Raw genomic sequence first — 25,063 nt, 5'->3', positions numbered from 1 at the left:
CTAAGGAATACAGAGCCACTAGATGGAAGGACCCTGGGCCCAAAATGACCACATGGAGAAGAACGCCTCCCCATTATCCACTTCCATTCACTTACTTTGGACTGTGATGTAAATAAAAAATAAAATTTTATTGTGTTGCACCAATGATATTTGGGAGTTGTTTAGTTACAGCAGTTAGTCTACCCTGACTAATGCTTTACTATAAAATTTTCCCATCCCCTACCCTGTAAGAAATTCTGTAAGGACATTCTCCTTATAGTCAATCCATCAGTAAATAATAATTGGTCTGCCCTTAAAATATATCCTGAATCTAACCCTTTTTTTAACCATTCCCATCTCTACCACTGCTCTCTCATCTGAATTAGTGAAAGAATGTGATATTCCCTGCTTCTATCATGGCTCCACTACAGACAGTGTCAGCCTTTTAACAGTAAGTCAAAACACATCACAACCTTCAGCTGCTCTCCATAACACAAATACCGTATTTTTCGGACCATAAGACACACCTAGATTTTAGAGAAGGAAAATAGGAAAAAAAATTTCAAGCACAAAATGTGGGAAAATATTTAATAACATAAATAACATAATATTCCACCAATGTAGATGCAAACAGAACTCAAGAGCAGCATTAACAACCATTATTACTGACTTTAAGCTTTAAGTACATAAACTTCTCTAATCATCAGGGAACCCCAAGCACTCCTCGTCACTGCTGTCCACATTTACGAAGCTCAGTTCCTCAGAATCACTAGTATCACTGTCTTCACTCTGTTCATAGAGGATGTCATCTTCAGAGCCATCTAAGGCATTGCTGATGCCACATTTTTTGAAGGACCTCACAACAGTTTCATCCTTAACTGACTGCCATGAGGTTTTCACCCACTCACAAACTGGGGTCATCGTGGGCCTCTTCGTTGGTCCAGTTGGTGTCAGATCATGGTTTCCAGCAGCCATCCATTTGTTCCACTCTTCTCTCATGAAAACTTTAAATGCCTTTTTGATGGAAACGCCCAAAGTTTGCAACTAGCAGGTAAGCCCCCCAGGAATTATGGCTAGATGGGTTTTCTCTTTTTTAAATCTTTTTTTGTGTGTGTGGCTTCATTGATATGTGACCTAAATTGGTCAAGCACTAATAGAACAGGTTTTTTCAGAAGCCCTCCAGGACGTTTGGACCACACTTTTTCTATCCATGTCTTCATGCCATTTTCGTCCATCCATCCTTTGTCATGAACATGAACAACAACTCCCCTTGGGAATGCCTCTTTCGGCATGTTTTTCTCTTGAAAATCAGCATTGGTGGCAGTTTGGTGCCATCTGAACAGCAAGACAATACAACCGTGTAATGGGTTTTATCATGCCCTGAGGTTTTCACGGTTAAGGTTTTGGCATCTTTCACATCAACAGTCTTGCTTGATGGAACATCAAAGATTAATGGGACTTCATCCATGTTCCCAATCTGGCTTATTTCAAATCCATTTTTCTTTTTTGCATCCAGTACAAATTTGTGAAAAGACACAATCTTGGATTCATATTCCATAGGCATTGTTTGTGCAACCCTAGTTTTGGTGCACACAGAGAGGCCACATCTCTTCATAAATCTGTGGCACCATGATGGCGACCCAGTGAAATCCTCAATGCCTTTCTCTGCAGCAGGACGTTTGGCTTCATATATGATCGTTTCTGTAGATACAGAAAAGCCATTGTTTCTGTGACGTGTGCCCCACTCTTTCATATCCACTTCTAACTGTGGCCATTTTGCAGCATGCCCACAAAAACATTGTTTTGTTTTGTCTGTTTTTTGCAGTTGATCCTCCTGTTTCCTCCATTCCGTATCATTGTTTCAGTTGGAGGTGGCCCAAAGTGTCTCTCTGCTGCTGTTCCCATGTTCTTTAGCATACTTTACTACCTCCAGTTTAAAAGCAATTTTATATGAAATCCTTTTCTGCTTTGACATCTTTCCACAATTTCGGTAGATTCAGCAGGAGACTACAATATGCTATCATATCTTTCTACAACAAAATACAGTAATGACAGAACTATTAGCACTGTGTCCTTCACAGTTATGGGGGCTCTGTAGCTGTGACCATCAGTGGATGATGCACTGTCATGGGGGGACCTGCTGCTGATACTATCATGGGGGAGATCTGCTGTTGCAGGGCCACAGTTGTGCAACATTCTTGCATGGGGACAGCACTTTTGCACAACCTCTGTGGCTCTGCAGCTGTTGCCAAATTACAGCTCCGATCATCCCAACCTGTCCAAGCATGATGGAAGCTGTAGTTTTGTAACAGCTGCAGGGCCTGACCCTGCAGTGGAATTTGCCTATGTTAATGTTAATGGGGGACACGCCAGTCACGTGATGGAGGCACACGCAGGTGCTGAAGGCTTTCTTCTCCTAACATGCCTGCACTATCTGTACTCTCCTCCCTAGCACTATAATATGCCACAGTGGGAACTCCACTCCTGCCTCCCTTGCTTCACACCACAGGGACACCCCTCCTCCCAGAACAGGGCCTGCAGCAACACCCCACTCCTGCTGCTGCTGGCTTCCTGCAGTGGTGACCCCACTCCACCATTGCCACCATGCCCCGCCACAGCAAGCCAGGTGAGCTACATTCAGACTATAAGACGCACCCCCTCCTCCTCCCAGATTTGGGGGGAAGTACGTCTTATAGTTCAAAAAATACAGTAAAAGTGAAACCTCTTACTGTGACTTAACTTCATCTTTCCCTCACAACACTCCAGCTTCATTGGTCTTTTGTATCTGTGTTTAAGCTTAGTCCTGCTTCAGGACCTTCACACTTCCTGCTCTCTCTGCCTGGACCTTTTATAACACTCAGGTCTCTGTTCAAATGCCAACTGTTTAGTGAGGCTTTTCTTTACTACCGTACCTGAAATAACCCTCTTTCGTGACTCTACCTTCCTAATCCTAATTTTTTTGCCATGCATTTTATTAATTTATTTTTATTTGATAATTCCTTACTGTATTTTTTATTAGTTTGGTCCTCTTACACCCTCCTGCTCCCCACAATCATCACACTGTTGTCCATGTCCATGAGTCCTTTTTCCTTTTTACTCAATTCCTCCACCCCTTAGCTGTCACCCTGCTATCTATGAGTCTTCTCAAGAGTTTGATGCACTACATAGATTTGTTTTTTGTTTATTGTCTGACTTCCCCACTAAAGAGTGGCAATCTTTTTCATCAGAGGTATCCACAGCTTTTTTCCTTTTCCTACTGACTTTCTCATCAATTTTCATTATCTGACTTCCTGTAAGAGCTATTTTCAACAATAATTTGAAATGAGCAAGTAATCAAAGTTCTTTCTATGGAAGTAATTAAGGTCACTGATATAGTAAGCATGCCAAGAAATATATATGGAAGAGTGGCTCTGAAGAAAAGAGGATGTCTAAATGACCAATAAGGATATGATGAAAAAGAACTCAACATCTGTTACAGATTAGATTATTCAAAAATATTCAGTACCTCCTAATGTCTGTTGGAGAAGTATACCACCAACTGCTTGAATTTGGGCTAAGCCACATGACTTAGTTTGAAGAGTGGGAGGCCAGCATACACGATGTAAACAAGGTCTTGAAATACACTTAGCCAGCTAGGTATGCCTCTTTGCATTGTGTTGCCACCATGAGAACATGCTTCAATCTAGTGTACTAGTCCTCAGTATATAAGCTATATAAAGCAGGGCTATCCCAGCTGACCCACAAGATCATGACCAACAAATAAATACTACTGTACAACACTGGCAATTTTCAAGTTGTTCACTAAGCAGTAAGAGTTGACTAATAATATCATTAGTCATCAACAAAATGCAAATCAAAATTACCATGAGCTACTACCAAACCTCCACGAAAATGGTTTATGTCCATTAAAATATATGTACAAAAATGTTCACTACCATGTCATTCAAAAAATAGCCCAAAGTGGAAAACAATCAAAATGTCCATCAATGATAAAAGTTAATAAATGGAATACATGCAGTAATAAGGCATTAAAAAATAACAAACTTCCCTGACTGGTGTGGTTCAGTGCATTGGGCACTGTCCACAAACCAACGGTTGCCAGTTTGATTCCCAATCAGAACACATGCCTGGGTTGTAGGCCAGGTCCCTGGTCAGGTGCATGTAAAAGGCAACCGGTCGATGTTTCTCTCTCTTTCTCTCTCCCTCCCCCTCTCTCTAAAATAGATAGATAGATAAAATCTTTTTTAAAACCTGATGATACAACAATGTAAATTTCACACACATAATGTTGAGTGATAAAAGCCAGATACAAAAAGATACATGTGGTATTATCCCATTTATATGAAACTCACAAACAACAAATAAATCTATGATTTATAAACTTCAGAAGCATGGTTCCCTCTGAGAAGGTGAGGCATGGAGGCAGAGCACAAAAGGAGTGGTATAGAGTTTCATAAACATTTTATATCTTGATCTGGAAGGTGGATAAGCTGATATATACACATAATTATGAATTAAATTATGAACACTGAAGACTTGCACACTTTACTGTGTATCTCAACACAAAAAAGAAAAACTTTGGCATAACTAATGAGATTTGTTATTTGATGTTAAAATGGTATTTATATAATAAATGTTGATTATCAATCTACATGTTGATTGCAATTATTCCTGTGTAAGTTAAACATGTATCAAAGGGGAGGTGGGTTAGGGGACTGAGTAGAGGGGTGAAAGGCTTGAAAGGTACAAATTGGTAGTTACAGAATACTCATGAAAATGTAGATTATAACACTGTAAACTTCACTTTACAGTCAATAATATCATAATAACTATGTACAGGGCCAGGTGGATGCTTGAAATATTGGGAGGACAACTCTATAAAGTGCATGATTTTCTAACTACTATACTGTACATCTGAAACTAATACAGAATAATATTCAATGTAAACTAACTGAAAATATTTTAATGTCTCAAAATTACACTTTAATCACTAAGTACAAAAATATCTAGTTTAAATATTATTCCAAAGATTTATGTTTAAAATATTACATTATTTTCATAATTTCCAAATAACCTGATCTTTTGCCATTCTACTAAGACGTAGTCCACCATATAGACTATAACCAGAACATGATGCTTAAAATAAGTTAAAAACTCCCCCTCTTCAAGCTATATTTCCATTGTTTTTTTAAGTGAGATTTTTTTCTTAATTTACCAATATAATATGGATGGAGTGCTTATGAAACTCCTGTGCTTATATCCATTTAATTAACAAAATTCCAGAAGCTTCAACATGTTTACTCATTCTAATAAACTATAAAAAATGTTTATATTGTTTTACTCAACAAAGGTTCTACTCTATAGTAACCCACTAACATTTATTCATAATTATTATTTTTTTATCTTTCAATGAACTTTTTATTGGCCTTCTGCTGCCTTTAATGCCTCAAAACTTTGGTGTGTTGACCTTAGACACCACTCTGCCATCCACAATCCTGCAAGTCATGGTCTTCTGGATGGTTTGTAAAGAGGGGCTCTTGTCCAGGGCATCGACAAGATTGAAGTCCTCCCCTTCTTCCAGTAGGCTGCGGTAGGTGCCAATCTCAGCCTCCAGCTTGACCTTGATGTTCAGCAGGGCCTCATACTCCTGGGCCTGGCGCTGCCCCTCTGCCTGGGTCTGAGCCAGCTCTGACTCCAGGTGCAGCAGGATCCCACTGAGCTGCTCCATCTGCATGGCATAGCATGTCTCCACCTCCCTCGGGCTCTTCTCCAAACTGGCCTTCAGATGCCTCAGTGAGTCCAGGTCAATTTCCAATGACTGGACCATACATCTCAGCTCCGTGAGTGTCATCTCAGCAGTGCCTATCTCAGCAGTCTGCGAGGTGACTACTGTGGTGCTCTCTTCAATCTGATGGAACCAGTACTTGTCCAGCTCCTCTCAGTTCTTCCAAGCCAGCTCGTCACACTGGGCCAAGATGTCTGCCATGATTTTGCCAAGGTCTTGAGATATGGGGGCATCCAACTGCATGGTCAACCCAGAATTGGCAATCTGGTTTTGTAGACCATTTACTTCCTCCTCATGGTTCTTCTTCATGAAAAGCAGCTCCTCCTTGACAGCCTCAATCTGTCTCCAGCTGCAGCTGAGTGATATTGGTGTCATCAATGACCTTTCAGAGCCCACTGATGTCATTCTCCACAGACTGGCACATGGCCAGCTCCATCTCATACTCAACTCTGAAGTCATCAGCAGCAAGACTAGGCACTGTCAATCTGCAGAACGGTGCGGGCACTGTCCACAGAATTTGTAAAGATCTGAGCCCTCAGGTCCTCAATGGTATTAAAATAATGCCCCCAGTCTCTGACCTGGGGTCCCTTCTTCTCTAAGTGTTCCCAGATTTTCCTCTCCAGTCTGCAATCATCAACCTCCAGGCTTCTCACCCTCTCCAGGTAGGAGGCCAGGCAGTCATTCAGGCTTTGCATAGTCTCCTTCTCACTCTGGGTGCCCCCTATGCCCACCAGACCCCCGGCCATCCCTGCAGCCAGGCCCCCGGATCCCCAGCTGCCCTGCGTGCTGGTGAAGCGGGACATGGAGATCTGGGATCCCAAGCTCCTGGCACCAGCGTAGACACTGGCCGTGTTGCTGGCCAGCCAGACCTAGTAGCTGGGCCATTACACAGAGCCCAGGGTCCAGTAGCTTGTGGAAAAGCTGAAGGGTATGCTGAAGCTCATGTTGTTCAGAGAGGAAGATGAGAAGCCAAGACCCAGGTTGAAGCTGCATTTACTTATAATTATAATACAACAGATTACTTGACAGAAAAGCTAACAATTCTATAATTCCTTACAATTCTTAACAAAAATACAAAAATTCTATTTTAATTCAAAATTATAAGTGATTTTTCCTAGGTCATTTAGTCTTAGGTTCCTTTTGCAATCTCAATGATACATGCCTACAACACTGTCAAACACCCTTCCACAGTACTCATGAAAAGAAAACTGTACTTCAAAGAACTCTCTCCCTCAGTTTCCATACTCTAAATACATGTACTAAGTAGTACTTCACTTTTCTGAAATTCTGTAACATTTTATTTCATTTATAGCATAAAGAAAAACATCGCATCTTTATTGAGCAGATAATTAGAACTGTGCTGTGTGCTTTATATTAATTCATTTAATAAGAAATGTGTACTATTATCCTCATTTACAGATGAAGAAACCAATTCTAGAGAGGTTATATGATATTCCCAAGATAATAATAACTAGTATGTGGATGATCTGGGATTAGGAACCATACCCCAAATTCTTAACCAATATACTACACCTATGACATAAATGAGAAACGTGACAGTAGTTAAGAAGAACAGCAACAAACACTCATATAGCATTTATTATGCACTTACATCATTTAATTCTCATAACAACCCTAATTAAATGTGTACTATTATCATCCCCATTTTACAAATCAAGAAATTGAAGAACATGGAGGTTGGCACATGTTTAAGATCACAGGCCAATAAATGTCACAGCTAGGACACTTCTAGGTCTAGTCCTATATTTGGGGTTCTTAACCACCATTTACCTTGCCTTTTATAAACTGCCTCATATTACATTTTATAAGGTAAATGTCATATTTACCTTATGAAATCAAAAGCTTTTAGAGAGTAAAGATCAAGTCTGACCCCACTATACCTCACATTAGGTTTTTCTCTAGCATAAAGACTAGTAAGTAATAAAGGAGACCAGGAAGTACACTGTGGCCCTAAGAAAGGCTTCTATGCAGCAGTAATGTTTCAGTTTTGCCTTGCCACTAAACTCCAAAACTGCATATCTAACTGCTTAGTGCATATTTGCTGCTCTCCCTTACTAGTCTACAGCTTTTTGAGGGCGATTTCTTTGTCTTCCTAACTGCTACGCAATATCTATACCCAGTAAAAACTCAAAAAGTATAAAAAGTATTTGCTGAACACTAGTGTGGGTCAGTTGGATGGAGTATCATCCTGTAGACCAAAATTTGGGGATTCAATTCCCGGTCAGGGCACATACCCAGGTTGTGAATTTGATCCCCAGACAGGGCACATATCAGAAGGCAACTAATCGATGTTTCTCATATCAATGTCTATCTGTCTCAACCCTCTCACCCACAAAGAAACATCCTCAGGTGAGGATAAAACAAAAAAAAATGTTTGCTGAATAAATATGTGAAACCCTTATTTCAAAGGGCTATACCTCACAATCCCTACTTTCAATAGAATCAATAATATAAAAGAGATTCATAAGCAATCATGTAAGTTATCGAGAACCACTTATCAGGCTGGTGAAGTAGACAGGAGAATATGAAAAATGACAAGATAGTAGAGTCATACATCAAACTCAGCAGTAAATATGGAAAAAGGCATCTTTTTCTTAATTTACATATTCATAAATTTTTACTCCTTTAGTTTTTTCGAGCTATCTTTCATGTGAGCATCTCTTGCTTTGATTCCAATAAGAATAAAAGATTAGGGAAGTTCATCTATGGGCTGATCTATTTATGAGCTCCATAAACGTATTTTGGAGATCTTGTTGACAAGATAGATATTCAATGACTGTAAAGTGCCCGTCAAAATGCTGTGAGATTTAACATCACTTTCCATATTCTTAAATCCTAGGAATATCTTTCACTCTACTACTTTACCTAGGGAACACATGCTTCCACAATGTTACACATTTCAGGTACTTAGTAGCTTTTCATATATGCACACTCTTTAATCACCTGAATAGTTTCATAAGCATACTTGAAACTCAGATTTGAAGCCTCCACATGAATGATTCTGAGGGGCTTTCAGAGTCATGAGAACAGTAGATCCTTTTAACAGACCATCTGTTCTTGTCTACTTTGGGAGAAGTCCCCACAGACTCTTTAGTCTTTGTCCCTAACTACATTTTTTTATTTGTGCTGCCTCTCTACCCTTTGAACAGTGATTCTAATGTTCATCTTATTAACTGCTGTTGCTCAGTTCCTTCAATAGAGAGATCTTAACCAACATTCCAAAACTTTTCAACAATTAAGCATTCTAACAACAAAAAAATACCAAGGAAACAAATGAACAAAGTAATTTTGGATATCTGTAAGTTCTCTTTCTGTAAAGAACCAGACAGTAAGTATTTTAGGCTTTGTGGGTTACATAAGGCCTCAGTCACATATTCAGAGTTTTTTGTGCATGTTTTCTTTTACTCTTTTAAATGTTTAAAAAATCTAAAAACCATTTTTAGCTCCCAGACAGTATAAAAACAGGCCACCTGCCAGAGTTGGCCTGTGGGAAGCAGCTCATCTATCATTATACTAGAGGGCTTAGGTATGCTTATTTTAGTTATCAGTAACACTCAAGGAAGCCTCTTCGAGGCAGCAAGAAGCCTATATAACATGAAGGAACAAACTGCTAACATATGGGTGAAATGCTTCAAGCTAAGAGGAGTAAGTAGTACAAAATGACAAAATAAGAAACAAAAAGGAGGTTAGTGTGTCTGAAGCAAAGTATTCAAAGAGAAATATGGTAAAATGAGGTCAGAGATAGGAAGGGTTTAGACTGTGTGCTACCTTGTAATCTGGGATTTTATTCTAAAAGTAACAGAAAGACTCTGGGTATTTTGTTTCACTTTGGGATACAAGGAGTAATATGACCTGATTTATATTTTTAAGATATTACTCCAATTGCTTGAAAGAGAATGGATTAGAGGGAGGGAGAAGTAGAAGCAGGAAGACCAATTAGGAGGTTGTTCTAGTCCAGGCAAAGACGAGAGTTGTTGGATAGAGCAGTAGCAATGGAGGCAGAAAGAAGTGGACAGATTGGGTGTGTATTCCGAACTCACTGAAATATTCCAGTAAATTTATTCCATATAGCCAATTTAGATTAGAGGACGAAACAAACACAAAACCTAGGTTTATTTCACTAAAAGCAACTGGGTAAATAGTGATTCTATTTACTAATACGTGGAAGAGGAAAAACTGGTTTGTTTACGTTAATTCGTAGGTGTTGTCTTTGCTATCGTTTGAGAGGAAGAAGGAAATGACTTAGTGTGGCTTTAATAATAGTAAGTCTAAAATTCCTACAGAATATGCAAATAGAAATATCATGTAAACAGTTGGATATAGTCTGAAAACCCAATGAGGAAAAGGCTAGAGACAATGCACATCTGGTAACCATCCACATGTGGTTGGCATTTTAAGCCATCAGACTAGATGAACTCATAGGGACTGTAGATAGAACTATGACCAAGCCCTGTTCATTGCCAATATAAAAGCAGTCCAGGAGAGAAAGAAAAGAGAGTCAAAAATAGAGCAGCTAATGACTTAAAAGCATATAGTAGTAAGACCGGTAGTAACAGTAATAATGGTTAACCCTCAGAATACTTATTAAATGCCAAAGTATTCATTTAAGTCATTAAATCTCAGAACAACTTTGGAAGGTAAGCACTCTTATCATCATTCTCAAATGAAACTGAAGAAGAGGATAAACAGCCTAAAGGTCATGAAAGAGAAGTATTTCAGGAAGTGGCAAATGCAGTCAGATAAGGATACAAAAATGACCTATAGATTTTTAACTATGGAAATCATATGTGACCATTCTGTGCTTGATTTATGATTGTAGCTGGCTGACTACAGGCATGTACCTCAATTTCCTCATGGGGTTAGTATGAGAGATAAATAAGTTAACCTATAGAAAGAATGTGAAACAGTATCTGGCCCATAGTAAGCAACCCACTACATATTGACAAGTTCTATTATTATAATAACAACACAATGGAATACTCAATAATAATAATAGAGTATTCCATTACCTACCCATACCAGATAGCTTACCTTTCCTATTATAGATCAGTCATGGTTAGTAATCTATTTTCATAGTATTATCCTCTAATAATATGAATATTTAGGACATTGTAGAAATATAGCAAACCATTTGTTCCCAGAAGTTAAAATTAAGACACTGCTAACTACTACCCATCACGTGTGACCTCACATTATTTATTGGATTTAAAACAATCCGCCCTGCTCTGGTGTGGCTCAGTGAATTGAGCACTGGCCTTCGAACCAAAAGGTCACTGGTTCAATGCCCTACCGGGGCACATGCCTGTGTTGCAGCCAGGTTCCCATTTTGGGATGTGCAAGAGGCAACAAATCAATGTATCTCTCACATCGATGTTTCTCTCCCTCTCCTTCTCCCTCCCTTCCCATTGCTCTAAAATAAATAAATAAATAATTTTTTTAAAAAAATCCAAGTACTTACCTCTCAATATCATAATACCTATACCAAAACCAACAACTTGCAACACTTGCTTCAATTACTTAAAGATCATTTAAGCAGCTCCTGTAACTAAGATGAATCAAAAGGTGAAACTATCTCAAGCAACTACTAATGCAATTATCAAGACCAATGAAACATCATAATACCATAGCCAAGGAATTCACTTGGCAACAGCCACTAGATCTAGGCATACCCCCTGTCCTAGTAAATAATTCATAGAGCCAACCTATCTCATTTGTTCACATCTCAAGGGAATCTAAATTAAAATATCAATAATAGTCTCATAAGAACTAACAGAAGAAATTTAGATTAGGAAGGCCACACTGTTATAACAAAAAACTACATAAACTACAGCTGGGATTAGCTGTTTAGCAATGGTTCACCCTGGCAATGATTTTATAGCAAAAGACCCCTTCAGTGTTAAAGGGAAAAAAAACCCAGAAACCAAGTATTTGGATAACTTTGACAGATGGGATTAAGGTGACTGCTAACAAAAAGCAACCAACAGGAAATGCCAACAATGACAATTAATATGTAAATTTTGTACCACAGTCTGCTAAAATTAAAAGACTATCCACAAAGTTATGAAAAAATATAGCTAAAATGGAAGTGGTTGTATGACCTAGAACAGGCTATTTAACTTTCAATACTGGCACTTAACCATGGTCTAGTGCAGAGGATAAGCCAACTTTTTCTGTAATGGGACAGACAGTAGATATGTTAGACTCCGCAGGCCACATGGACTCTTTTCCAACTGCTTGACTCAGCCCTTGTAATAGAAAAAGAGCAATTAACTAAAACCTATCCTCACAGTACCTGCCTTTTACTCATAAAAGCTAAAATGCAGGAAAAAAATAATTGATGGATAATTACATTTGACTAAGCATTCCTGTGCTATAATAATAAATAAGTAATCACACTATAATTTACAAGGAGTCCCAAAAAACAGAATTTATTCATTTAAAAAATGTATATTTATTTATTACATGTTTAAACTTTAGTCATGCTCAAAGTGCTCTCCATTTGATGCAATACACCTATGGAGATGTTTTTTCCACAGCTCAAAACAGTTTTGAACTTGTCAATTTTGATGCTTGTCAATTTTAGTGCTTCTGTTGGGGTTTGTTTTTTTTTCACCTCTTCCACAACAGCAAAATGCTTCCCTTTGAGGACTTTTTTCATCCAGGGGGAGCAAAAAAAATTGTTAAGGGTGAGACTGGGTGAATAAGGAGCCATGGAGCATAGGGTCCATGTCATTTTTGGTCAAAACTGCTGAACATTCAGCACAATGTGGGCAGGTGCGCTCATAAATCACCCAAAATGAAGTGAGAAAATGCACTGAAAGAGTATACTCATAGCTGGTTTGGCTCAGTGGACTGAGCACCGGCCTGTGAACCAAAGGGTTGCTGGTTTGACACTCACTCTAAGGCACATGCCTGGCTTGCTTGCCAGGTCCCCAGGAGGGGGCACATGAGAGGCCACCACACATTTGATGTTTCCCTCCCTCTCCTTCTCCCACCCTTCCCCTTTATTTGAAAATAATAAATGAAATCTTATTCTAAAAAGTCTTCAAAAAATTCGCTGAAGCCGAATGCAGCCTCTCACAACGACGACTGCTGGTACACAGCTACAGATGGGTTCCCAGTGGGGGAAGCCTATACTACAAGGAGCCCACCATCCAATGGAACATACTTCCATTGTTTCTTTTAGGAGGGGGACCCCCCTCAAATATCACCTTCACTGGAAATGGGAAGGAAAGCAAAGTTTAAATCACTTGAGCATGCCAGCAAATTTGTTAAGGCTATTAAAGAACTCAGAGAACACCACATTTACAATCTATACAAATAAAGAAACTAATACAATTTTTAAACTAATTTATACATATTTTATCTATTTATTTTTAGACAGAGGAAAAATGAGGGAGAAAGAGAGGGAAAGAAGCATCAAGCACGAAGCATTGCCTCTCCCGCGCCCCCCACTGTGGACCTTGCCCCAAACCTAGGCATGTGCCCTGATTGGGAATAGAAAGAGTGACCCTTTGGTTCATAGGCAGGCACTTAATCCAATGAGCCACACCAGCCAAGGCAACAATTTTTAACTAATTTTTAACTCAACTAATAAAATAATGTCATGTTGAAGATTTTCCTTCCAGTTAGAATATAGAAGGTCACAAAAGAGTCACTCCACTATAAAAACAAGAAAAACCTGGACAAACTACAAAATCAATTTTTAACCCATTAGACAGCTGAGAATACAAGTCTAAATAAACTCAAATACATACTCAAATAAACTCAAGGACATACTCTGTCTAGGTAGAGTGACCATTTCCAATTCTAAGGTCATTGTGAACAAAGGGTTAAAATGACTCTTTCAACCAATATGATGGACTAAAATCCAAAGGAGTCCCAGAAGTACAGCTAATCAATACAATCCAAAATTTCTTCCCTAATCAACAACTTTCATCAGGTTTGCATCAGTGTACATAAATATAGGGGCAGACTAGGGAGGCAAAGTGGGATCTTCTGGAGAGTGAGAAATGAAGAACTCTCTATGATCTAGCTGTACTTAAATCCCAAGCTCTATTGTAGGGTGGAGACTAAATCAATACTCAAAACACAGGAAACCAAAATTAACTATAGGTATAACCCAGCCCAGTCATGATTTAATTCTGTATCATAATGAAGACATTAGCCCCTAACCCTTTTGTCCAAGGAGTCAGTATGTCTTTTTACAGGAGGAAGCAGTAACTTCATTCACACTGTTATTTATATGGGCATATATAAAATAAAAATTTTAAGATATTCACAGAACCATAAAAATGTGACCAGCAGACAAGAGAAAAAAGTCAAAATAAAGCCAACACATGACCCAGATATGGGAATTAGTGAGAACTTTATGAAAAATCTTATAAAAAATTTCTGAGAAAAATATTGATTTAATACAGCGTTTAGTAGACATAACACCCGCTTGAGTATGGTTGGTAAGGTAATAATATGGGTGTAATAATTTATCCTTTTAACTTGAACATTTCACCTAAAATGTCATATGGTGTGCCTGAGTATGATATTGTTACGTTACAAATTACATGCTTATGATTATGTAATAAAAGATTTTGTAAAAAGACTGCTGGCCAAGATGGAGGCATAGGTAGACACACTGTGCCTCCTTGCACAACTAAAAGGAGGACAATAACAATTTAAAAACAAAAAAACTAGAACTGACAGAAAACCAAATTGTATGGAAATCTGACAACTAAGGAGGTTAAGAAGAAACATTTATCCAGACCAGTAGAAGGGATGGAGATGGGCAGCAGGGCTTCACAAGAAGGCAGCAGCTGGAGGATGGGGGCCAGCAAGATGGCAGCTGACAGACTGGGCAGTCCCACATTGAGGTGCAGATAAACCAGGAGGAAAAACTAAGGAGCAAGACAGACTGCACAACCCAGGGTTCCTCAAAAAGTACAGGGAAATAAAGCCTCAAAACACCAATTGAAAACACCTGTGGGGGTTGAGGTGCCAGCAGGAGAAACTCCTAGCCTCAAAGGGGAGTTCAATGGACAAACCTACAGGATCCTAGAACATACACAAACCCACCCACCCAGAAATCACCACAAAAAGGGCCCAATGTGATTGTGGGTTGTGGGGGAAGTGACTGAAAACAGGCAGAGAGCAGAGTAAGCAGCACTGTTCCCTCTCAGACCCCTCCCCCATATACAGCATCACAAAGCAGCAACATGGGTTACCCTGCCCAGGTGAACACCTCAGGCTCCACCCCTTAATATGTAACAGGCTAGACAAGTCAAAAGAAAAAATGGTCCAAATGAAAGAACAAAGCTCCAGAAAAAACACAACTAAGACACAAAGAGATAGTCAACCTATCAGATGCACCAGTTCAAAGTACTGGTGATCAGAATGCTCACAGAAATGGTTGAATATGGTCACAAATTAGAGGAAAAAATGCAGGGTATAAAAAGTAAAATGAAGGCTATAAAAAGTGAAATAAAGGAAAATGTACAGGGACCCAAGAGTGATGGGAAGGAAATCGGGACTCAAATCAACAATTTAGAGCACAAGGAAGAAACAAACAACCTAATTCAAATGGGCAAAATGAGAAAAAAAGTCTGGATGCCTCAACAAAGAAGATATACAGAGGCAAATAAGCATATGAAAAGATGCTCAATATTATGTCATTAGAGAGTTGAAAATTAAAAGTGAGATGTTACTACATAGCTATTAAAATGACAAAAATCCAAAACAATATCAACATCAAATGCTGGTGAGCATCTAAAGCAACAGGAATTCTCATTCACTGCTGGTGGAAATGCAAAATAAACCACTTTGGAAGACAATTTGGCAGGTTTTTTACAAAACTAAACACAATCCAGCAATATTACTCCTTGATATTCACCCAAATGAGTTGAAAACTTATAACCACACAAAAATCTGTACACCAACGTTCACAGCTTTATTCATAATTGCCAAAACTTAGAAGCAACCAAGGTGTTCTTCAAAGGGTGAATGGATAAACAAGCTACAGTATATTGTATTATATACTGTATGGATATTATATGTAATATGTATGTACAATGTATTATATACTGTGTGGATATAATCATTACATAACGATTATATACAGTATAATCGTTAGTCAGCAACAAAGAAAAATGAGCTATCAAGACATGAAAACACATGGAGAAATCTTAAATGTATAATTACTACATGAAAGAACCCAGAATCCAATCTGAAAAGCCTTCATACTGTTTTTCCCCCAATTATATGTTTTGGAAAGGCAAAAATATGAAGATAGTAAAAAGATCAGTTTGGCAGGGGTTCAGAGGAGGGATGGAAGGATGAATAGGTGAAGCACAGAGATTTTAAGAAAATGAAACTCATTAGTAGGACACCATAATGGTGGAGACATGTCTTTATACATTTGTCGAGTCCTACAAGATGTACAACACAAATAGTGAACCCTAATCAATAATGCATTAATATTGGCTCATCATTTATAACAAATAGACAACATGAATGCAAGATGTTAAACAGAGAAAACTGGAGGGGTAGGGTAAAAAAAGTATATCTCTCAGTACTTTCTGCTTAACTTTTCTGTAAACTTAAAATTGCTTTTTAAAAAATCCACTAATTAAAAATAATATTTTTACATTTTTATAAAGTTATCAACCTGTGCACTCGAAGATTTAGGCTAACAATATGTAAAAAATACCTTAACTTTCAAAAATAAAATATTAAATGGTTCTTTAAATCTTATATTTTAAAATGAATATATAAAAAAAGACAGAAGTTTGTTATTTTAAAAGAGGATGCCCTGGCTGGTGTGGCTCAGTGGACTGAGTGCTGACCTGCAAACCAAAGCATCATCAGTTCAATTCCCAGTCAGGGCACATGCCTGGGTTGCATGTCCCCAGTAGTGGGTATGCGAGAGGCAACCACACACTGATGTTTCTCTCCCTCTTTCTCCCTCCCTTCCCTGAAAAGGGCAGCACTAAGAAAGTAATAGTATAGGAAAACACCAGCACAGTGAAGGGAACAAGATGGGAGTGGGGAGTGGGGGGTGGGGGGCAGGGGGAATAAACCTAATCTGAGTGCCTTCATCTTTGCTAGGAGAATTTACATTGATTTTTTAAGTTGGGTATTTCTATGCAAGCTTCAGATTTTGAAAAATTTCACAAAACGTATTCTAGGCCTTTAAGAATAAACATCCTTGGGCCCTGGCTGGTGTAGCTCAGTGGACTGAGCACGGGGCTGCGAACCAGACAATCGCGGTTCAATTCCCAGTCAGGGCACACATGCCTGGGTTGCAGGCCAGTTCCCAGCAGGGGCCAGTTCCCAGCAGGGGATGCACGAGAAGCAACCATACACTGATGTTGCTCTTCCTCTCTCCTTCCCTTCCCCTCTAAAGATAAATAAATAAAGTATTTTTTAAAAAAGAATAAACATCCTCAGCATAAATTAACATTGGGCATAGATCTTTATCTGTAAGACAGATCTTTACCTATAAGAAATTTTACTTTTTAAATATATTTTATTGATTATGCCATTATAGTTGTCCCATTTCCCCCCTTCATTCCCCTCCACCTTGCACACCCCCTCCCCCACCATTCCCCCCTTTTTAGTTCATGTCCATGTGTCACAAGTTCCTTAGATTCTGTATTTCCCATACTATTCTTGCCCTCCCCCGTCTATTTTCTACCTACCATTTATGCTTTTTATTCTCTGTACCTTCTACCCCCTTCTCCTCCTCCCACTCCCCTTTTGCTAACCCTCCAAGTGATCTCCATTTCTATGGTTCTGCTCCTGATCTAGCTGTACTCTTAGATTGCTTTTGTTTTAGGTGTGGTTGTTAATAACTAAGTTTGCTGTCCTTTCACTGTTCCTATTTTTTATTTTCTTTTTCTTCGATAAGTCCCTTTAACATTTCACATAATAAGGGCTTGGTGATGATGAACTCCTTGAATTCGATCTTATCTCAGAAGCGCTTTATCTGCCCTTCCATTCTAAATGAAAGCTTTGCTGGATAGAGCAATCTTGGATGTAGGTCCTTGCATATTTAGGTCCTTTCACTTGGAATACTTCTTTCCAGCCCCTTCTTGCCTATAAGGTCTCTTTTGAGAAATCTGCTGACAGTTTGATGGGAACTCCTTTGTAGGTGACTGTCCCCTTATCCCTTCCTGCTTCTAGGATTCTCTCCTTCATTTTAATCTTGGCTAATGTAATTATGATGTGCCTTGGTGTGTTCCTCCTTTGGGTCCACCTTCTTCGGAACTCTCTGAGCTTCCTGGACTTCCTGGACTTCCTGGACTTCCTGGAAGTCTATTTCCTTTGCCAGATTGGGGAAGTTCTCCTTTATTATTTGTTCAAATAAGTTTTCAATTTCTTGCTCTTCCTCTTCCCCATCTGGTACCCCTATAATTCGGATATTGGAATGTTTAAAGATGCCCTGGAGGTTCCTAAGCCTCTCCTCATTTTTTTTGAATTCTTGCTTCTTCATTCTTTTCTCTTTGGTCATTTTTTTCTTCCTTCTGGTCCACTCCATTGATTTGAGTCCCAGTTTCCTTCCCATCACTATTGGTTCCCTGTGCATTTCCCTTCATTTCACTTAGTTTAGCCTTCATTTGTTCCTTAATTTGTGACTAAAATCAACCAGTTCTGTGAGCATCCTGATCACCAGTATTTTGCACTGTGCATCTGATAGGTTGGCTATCTCTTGGTTGCTTAGAAGTATTGACTCTGGGACTTTGAGCTGTTCTTCTTCTTGAGCCATAATGTTTTGGTTTGCTGGTGCCTGTTATGTATGAGGGGAGGAGCCTTAGGTGTTCACCAGGGCAGGGCAACCCAGGTGGCTGGGTTGTGACGCTGTATGTAGGGGTGGGGTCAGAGAGGGGCAATGGCGTTTTTTCTGCACTCTCTTGGATTTTGGTCCTCTCTGCTGCTTCTCGCAAGCAAGCAAATTGGGCCCTTCTGGTGGTGGTTCCTGGGTGAGTGGACCTGTGCACCCTCCAAGACCCTGTGGGTCTCTCCAACAAACTCTCTGCGAGCCTGAGAGTCTCTCCTGGCACCTCAACCCCAGAAAGTTTTTCCAACTGATGCTTTTAGGCTTTATTTCCCGGCACTGAGGCCCTGGGTTGCAAGGTCTGTCTCACTGTCCATTTTTCCCCTGGTTTATCTGCATGCAAATGTGTGACCGCAGTCAGCCAGCCACCGTGCGCCCTCACTGGGTCTGCCTGTTGCCACCCCACACCTGGGATCTGCCAACCACCACCTGCACACCTGGATCGGTCTGGCCACTTTTTCTTGCGCCCCTCTCTGCCAGCCGCTGACTCTGCCCCTCTTACTGGTCTGGATGAATGGTTCATTGTTGTCAGACTTCCGTACAGTTCAATTTTCTGTCTGTTTTGGTTGCGTTTTTGTTACTAAATCTTTGTTGTCTTTAAAGTTGGTTGTGTGAGAGGAGGCACAGTTGTTTCCACCTATGCCTCCATCTTGCATATTGCACACCTACAAGAAATTTTAAATCACTCAATTATGAATGACCAGGAAAGGAACAAGTACTATTTGCTGATTCCCACTCTATCAATAACTCCATCCTTACAACGATTATGGTATTTCTATCGCACCCTTTTCTTNCTGGTCTGGATGAATGGTTCATTGTTGTCGGACTTCCGTACAGTTCAATTTTCTGTCTGTTTTGGTTGCATTTTTGTTACTAAATCTTTGTTGTCTTTAAAGTTGGTTGTGTGAGAGGAGGCACAGTTGTTTCCACCCATGCCTCCATCTTGCATATTGCACACCTACAAGAAATTTTAAATCACTCAATTATGAATGACCAGGAAAGGAACAAGTACTATTTGCTGATTCCCACTCTATCAATAACTCCATCCTTACAACGATTATGGTATTTCTATTGCACCCTTTTCTTTCATTACATAGCTGACTCCTAGATTCCCTTCCTCCTCCAGAAAAAAAAAAAAGGACAAAAAAATCTAGTGTAGAGTCTGACACCCTGATGAACACAATATTCAACAGCATCCCTTATTTTAGAATATGCAAAGAATTGATCTGAGATTACTATATTGACAAATATAGTAGTTTGGTAGTTTGGAACAAACTACCAAAACGCCCTCATGCGTGCCTTTTCTTTCTTATATTCTTTTCCACTATGCCTTTCTCTAGACAAAATTTAGCTTCTATTATATCCAGTTGTTGGTATTTACACTACTGCTGTTATGGACCAAATTGTGTTTCCCCAAAATACACATGTTGAAGCTCTAGCCCTCAATGTATTTGGAGACAGAACCATTAAAAAGATAATTATGCTTAAACGAGGTCACAAAGGTAAAGATCCTAATTCAACAAGCTTAGTGTCCTTATAAAAAGAGGAAGAAATGCCAGGGATGCAAGCACACAGAGAAAAGGCCATGTGAGAACACAGCCAAGGAGAAGCCCCAGGAGAATCCAAACTGGCCATTACTTTGATCTTGAACTTTCAGCCTCCAGAACAGTGAAAAAGTAAATTTCTGTTATTTAAGCCACCCAGTCTTTTATTTTCATATGACAGCCCTAGCAAACTAATACAGCTATCTACCAGTCTTCAGTACACAATTCTTAGCACATCTTAATTGACACTGTATTATAATGGAGTCCACAGGATACAAACTCTAGTTTCCAGCCATTGTCTAAGAAATACAATATCCTCTGTGCCTAGTGTCATATATACATAGCTTTGTTTTGTTTTTCCNATGTGAGAACACAGCCAAGGAGAAGCCCCAGGAGAATCCAAACCAGCCATTACTTTGATCTTAAACTTTCAGCCTCCAGAACAGTGAAAAAGTAAATTTCTGTTGTTTAAGCCACCCAGTCTTTTATTTTCATATGACAGCCCTAGCAAACTAATACAGCTATCTACCAGTCTTCAGTACACAATTCTTAGCACATCTTAATTGACACTGTATTATAATGGAGTCCACAGGATACAAACTCTAGTTTCCAGCCATTGTCTAAGAAATACAATATCCTCTGTGCCTAGTGTCATATATACATAGCTTTGTTTTGTTTTTCCAACAGATTCAAATATACTCAAGTTCCTTCCTCTTCCATCCCCTCAACTGTAATCATCTCTGTTCGCTTAGTATTTACCACCATTGTCTGAGGTCTATTTTCCAACACACTATCCAATTTGTAATCTGACATATTTGTCAACTTGCCACTGACACCTGCCCCCCCACTCACTCCTTTATCAGCTGCCTCATGTATACTTCTCAGCCTCTGCAGTGTTGACAATCAGGCATTCAGAAACATTACCAACCAATGAAAACACTTCTGGTTAGTGAACAAACCATTAACATGCTGGTTTCTGTTGATTAGCTTATTACTCACACCAGAAGGCTGTTTTGTTTTGTTTTGTTTTTTATTACTGCAGCTGTCCTATGAGTTGGGAAAATTCAAACATTAACTCTACATAGATTATTAAAATGAAAAACGCTTCTCTTCAAATATATCAAGAGAGTACAGCTTCACTGACTACCATCAACAAAACATGAGCTAAGAGTTGACTTTTCTACTTACACTGATAAATCTGTGTTCATTTATCCAGTCACCCAGCCTCCTTTTTCTGACCAATAACATTTATTTTGCAAAGCAACAGCCTTCCAAAGAACAGAGTATTATCCCTTACCAATTTACTCAAGAATAAAGCCTAAAATTCTGTTCTCATTAGAATGGGAACAGTTAAGTTATGCTTCAAAATATTCATCAAATAACACCTTACTGCCTGAAGAGTCAAAATATGGCAAATGAATCATTTTTATTCCTTCGAGATCTCAATCTTATCAACAGAAATGTTGCCAGACCACGTTCAGAAAAATTCAATCCTGAAAGTTTTCTTGGGTTTTGGTCCTTCTACAAAGGTGTCATTATTCACTATATGTCTAAAACTAATTATGCCAATGGCTTCAAGTGGGAGTATAATCTTACCTCTGTTTTGTTAAATTGTGAGATAATGATGCCGAATAAATAACTAATAAAGACTGAGTATTCATGAAAAGAAGTTACTAGTTTTATGTAAAAGTACAAATTAATCATTATTTTGCAGCTTAGTAATCATTATTTTACAGCATAGAATCAGACAGCAAGTCACAAATTACTTACTAGCACACATTTACTTACTAGTAAAATTTCAGATATTCAAAACTTTTAGAAATCATTATAGAAATCTGTTTTCCAATGAACCAGAATTTCAGCTCTTAAGCATTAGAAGTCGTTTTCAAATACTCTGGATGAAATTATTTCTACAACATATTTCAAAGTTTGTATCTTTTTAAGCAGGGTATACTGAATATAATTTATGCTTTTCTTAAGAATTTGGAAAATTGCAACAAATGTCAATTTTTGTATGACAGTGACATCATATAAACTACTGATGTACATGAGCAAGGTGGTCTGCCTCTATCCTTAATATCACGAGATTGGTTTTCTTTTAGTTCACAGAAAAGCTTTTCCTGCTGCCAGTTAACAACCTACAAATGCTCCTCTGTTTCACTGCTGCCTCTATTCCATGTGATCTTAAAAACCAAATACTTATTTGAATTGTCTAAAATAAGACTAACCTCTAAATGAAAAGCCTGAGGGATTCTTATATGAGTACAGAAATGTTAACCATATATTTTCATAAAATCTCCATTAACCATTTAGAGACCTTTTTTTTTGCAACACAATCTTATGGGAAAAATATGGGCTTTATAGTCATAGAGGGGTTCAGATTCCCCCTTTTAACAATTAGCTGTGTAAGCCTGGACAAAAATAATCCATCTTCCCTAAATGCCTGCGTATTTACTGTAAGAAATTACCATCATTTCCTAACTCACAGTTGCTATGAAATTAAAAGTGATACTGTATATAAAAAACAATGATTGCTACCAAATAGGCCCACAATAAAGGTGTACTTTTATATTTGATTTACATAGTTAAAATGGCAAATTTACTGAATTTTACCATCTTTTAAACAGTCAACCTGATTTTCCATTGCTTTTTCAACATTTTTTACTTCTTAATATCTGTATGTTTTCCCTGCCAAATAGCTTGTGAGTATTTTATGCTTTTTTTGTCCTCTGTAACTGAGATACTTCTCCTGCATGACCCAAGCAGCAGAAATCCTTAAGACTATACCATGAAGATGGAAAAAAGTATGCAATACTAATTGCTCACATTCTTAGATTATAAATAAGCTCCCTAAAGTCAAAGTCTCTGTGTGCTACCTACCAATAACTTTGAAGCAAGCTACTCTGAGTCTTAATTTCCTCATATTCACAAAAGAATATCAATCTCCAATAATATGGCCAATTAACTAGAACAAAATACCCACTGAAATTTTTAAAACTAAATAAAATAGAAAAATACACATTCTTAAAAGTATCAAAGGGCTGAATTGACAGTAAGGAACTGTAAGACACAAGAGCAGGCAGGAATTCTAAGAGCTAAGCAGAGTGCTGATGCCTAGTTAGCCCCTGACCAAAGCCCAAATTGGGCTTTGATTTTCACAGTCTCATAAAGATAACAGCCAAGCCAAGGGCCCAATCTAGGTAGTAAGTCTCTTAGGAGACCCTATGCCATACAAGTGAAACCTACAAAATGAACCAAAGCAAATGTGATCCATTTTAACCTACCCCCTAAGAACTGCGAAGAAAGTTCTTTGGCACTGAGCTGTAAAGAAAATGGAGAGAAGAGTTTATGACAAGTTATTGCTTTTTCTGTAAAGGGCTAGGTATAAATGCCTTAGGGTTTGGAGGCCACATGATCTCTGTTGCAACCGCTCAACTCTGTCATTGCAGCATGAAAAGAGCCACAGACAACACAAAAGAAACAAGGGTTCCAATAAAACTAAAGCTACTAAAATTGGAGTTTCATGTTACAAAATATTATCCGTATTCTCCAATTATTTCAAAATGTAAAAGCCATGATTAACTTGTGACCTTACAAAAACAGGCAGTACAGGTCACATGACACATACCACCACCTTAGCTATCACTACTCTACACACACATACAAACCTGAGACCTTAATTCACATCGCCTGAGTAACACACAAAGCCCACGTTATAGCCCCATGGACTGAAGTGCTGCCACTTCAATCCCCCATATGAGGGCACACACCGAGGTTGCAGGTTGGGTCCACGGTCAGGGCACTTAAGGGAGGCAACTAATCAATGCTTCTCTGTCACATGGATGTTTCTTTCTCTCTCTCTCAAAGCACTGAAAAAGTGTCCTTGGTTGAGGATTTTAAAAAAAACAAAAAACAGATTATTACATCTAGAAGATATATGCACAAATGTCGCAAAAAAAAGTCTCAAGAAGGCCCTGGCTGGTGTAGCTCAGTGGATTGAGCACAGGCCTGCGAACCAGAGGATCGCGGTTCGATTCCCAGTCAGGGCACATACCTGGGTTGCAGGCCAGTTCCCTGCAGGCCAACTCCCAGCAGGGGAAGCACAAAAGGCAACCATACATTGATGTTTCTCTCCCTCTCCCTTTCCCCTCTAAAGGTAAATAAATAAATAAAATCTTTAAAAAAAAATGTCTCAAGAAAAGGCATTCTTTAGAAAAGGCATTCTTTAGAAGAAGGAAACAAAGCACAATGAAAAGACAGAAGTAAATACGCAAAAACCTCAGATAAAGGAAATGGTCATATATAAAATATCTGTTTATCAATATTAAAGAAATAAACAAGTCTTAAAATTTCTGAAAGTGACAAGAGCCACAAAAATTTACTTGGAAGACTTGAAAAAGAACTAGAAAGAATTTATAAAATTGTAAAACACAACAACTGAAATTCAAAACAAAGTAGAACAGCTGAGAAATTAGTGAATTAAGAAACATCTGAAACAAATACCCATTATAAACAAGAAAACAGAAAACAAGGGTAAGGAACATTGTATTACATGTAATATATATGTAAATCAGAAATCCAGAAAAAAAAACAGAGCACTGAAGTCATAATATCATTTTCTATGAAAACAAACAGAAACGAGTAACAAAAGGTAACTAAAAATAACAAATGGTATCTTTCACATCTATATATACCATCCCACATACCCTTCTATAATGTGACAATGACACTTTTCCCTAAGTTCTCTCCCCCTTGAACTTGGATGGACCTTTGTAACTATCTAGACCAGTGATTTCTTTTTTTTTTTTTTAAGATTTATTTTTAGAAGGGAATGGGGCAGAGGTGGGAGGGGGAAGGGAAAGAAACCTCAACGTGTGGTTGCCTCTCACATGCCCACTACTGGGGACC

The 25,063-nt window shown here is 38.6% G+C and overlaps 1 protein-coding gene and 1 pseudogene across 1 annotated transcript in view; both read right to left on the bottom strand.

Moving 5' to 3' along the window:
* MYO9A (myosin IXA) overlaps positions 1-25,063 on the bottom strand; it is a 274,015-nt gene that overhangs the window by 233,119 nt on the left and 15,833 nt on the right. The window lies entirely within an intron of this gene.
* On the bottom strand, positions 5,418-6,723 carry LOC118987792 (keratin, type I cytoskeletal 18-like; annotated as a pseudogene).

The sequence above is a fragment of the Sturnira hondurensis genome, unplaced genomic scaffold (genome assembly GCF_014824575.4).
Source record: "Sturnira hondurensis isolate 20B ecotype Veracruz unplaced genomic scaffold, ASM1482457v3 Scaffold0005329, whole genome shotgun sequence".
Lineage (NCBI taxonomy): Eukaryota > Metazoa > Chordata > Mammalia > Chiroptera > Phyllostomidae > Sturnira > Sturnira hondurensis.
The sequence above is the reverse complement of the archived record's forward strand: the minus strand, read 5'-3'. Positions and strand labels throughout refer to the sequence as shown.